We start from the raw sequence: 1,897 nt of genomic DNA, 5'->3' as shown, positions 1-1,897 counted from the left end.
CAGAACTGGACCCAGTGCTCCAGGTGGGGTCTCACCAGGGCAGAGTAGAGGGGGAAGAGAACTATTGCTGTGTAGTCCCTTGGGCTTCTTGGGAGGAAACTGTGTCATTATAATACAAAAAGGTCGGGGGGTGGGGTGGGGTGGGTTTGTTTTTTTGGTTTTTTTTTTCCCAGTTTAAATTAATATTATTAAAATGTACAGCATGTTGCGATTTATAAAAGAAATATAAAAAGGCTTTTCGGCTTTTCGTCCACCGCTTTGCGCTCTCCTCGGCGTCGTTACGGTGTGCGCAGCCAGCCTGAGTGAAGGCGGCAGCGGCGGAAAGGTGGGGGGCAGAGGAATGGGGAAAAGCCAGCCCTCGCTCCGCACGTTCCGTGTTGCACGTCCCTGCACAGGGATCCTGCAGGGATGCTCCGCCGGCAAAGGGCGACAGGCTCGGCGGTGGCTTGTGGACACCGTGTTCCCCTTGACGTGCAAGCGCAAGTTCCAGGCTGTTGGGAGGTGAAGAGGCACCTGCCAAAGCAAGACATGTGGGTTTGGAAAGAGAGGGGCTGTCTCGTGCAGGAACTGTTTGCTGAAAGGATCCGCTCCGCTGGCGCCAAGGTAGCCGCTGCTGGGGCTGTGTTTGAGGATGCGGATGGAAAACAGAGCGGGCTCTCCAGCGAGACACTCCCAAGAGGTGTCTTCATAGCAGTATTGTGTGTTTTAGAAACAACATTGGATAGAGGTGCTATCTGGGGATCTGTGAGCCAGCTTATGTGTGGTACGGGGAGATAAATGGGCTATTTAAGCACATAGAATAATAACCCATCCCGAAGGAACAGCTTTGAGACTCGGGCAATCGATAGGACTAGCACGTCTGCTAACGGCGTGCAGAGCTCAGCGTCATGGAGTTGTTGTGGTTAAGCCCTGAACAGTCGGGGGGAGCCAAAAAAAATGCATTCCTTGGCTGAACCGTGTTCCAGCGATGAGTAGGCGGCGATGGCCTTTGCGAAGCCGTGAGCGCCGTCCTTGCTCCAGCCCAGAAATGCTGCATCGGCTTCGGGTTATTTGATATTTTTTCAATAGCACTGCCTCTGTCTCGAAGGGTGGGAGTCATCTCAGCTGGCCTGAGACATTGGCAGCCAGGTGTCTCCATCTTCCAGTGCTTAAAGGGGGCCCATAGGAAAGATGGGGACAATCTTTTTAGCAGGGCCAGCTGTGACAGGACAACGGGGGATGGTTTTAAACTAAACCAGGGTAGGTTTAGACTGGGTCTAAGGAAGAAATTCTTTACAATGAGGGTGGTGAAACCCTGGCAGGGGTTGCCCAGAGAGGGGGTGGAGGCCCCATCCCTGGAAAGGTTCCAGGCCAGGTTGGACGGGGCTGTGAGCAACCTGATCTGGTTGGAGATGTCCCTGCTCCTGCAGGGGGGTTGGGCTGGGTGACCTCTAGGTGTCCCTTCCCACCCAAACCATTCTGTGATTCTATGATTCTATGATCTGAGCTAGTCCCAGGGGTTTTCTCTGTGTAGAGAACATTTCAGCACAGGATTTTCTTGAGCTGCTTTACACAGATGTCTACATTGCAGCCCCATGGCGTGTACTCTCTCCTGGGACTGTGAAGGCTGTCTAAACACAGCAGATGGTACCTGGATCCCACTCACAGTCACCTGCCGACCGAAGCATGGCTTGCTTTCATACGGGGACGCTCATTCCTACGTGAGGGCAACTGGTTGCCTCTGCCCCATGGTGCAGCCCGAGCCCCAGAGCTCCCGATTGAGGTCGCAGCACTGCAACGCTTCGGGCTGCTGGTAACGAGTCCTCTTCGCTGGAGGACCACGCTCTCTGCAGTCCCCAAATCCATTGCTGCTAACTCCGGTCAGTGGTTCTGGGCTCAGATTATGTTGCTCAGATGG

The sequence above is a fragment of the Egretta garzetta genome, unplaced genomic scaffold, assembly GCF_000687185.1.
Source record: "Egretta garzetta isolate BGI_Z169 unplaced genomic scaffold, ASM68718v1 scaffold265, whole genome shotgun sequence".
NCBI lineage: Eukaryota > Metazoa > Chordata > Aves > Pelecaniformes > Ardeidae > Egretta > Egretta garzetta.
This window is presented reverse-complemented; position numbering follows the sequence as displayed.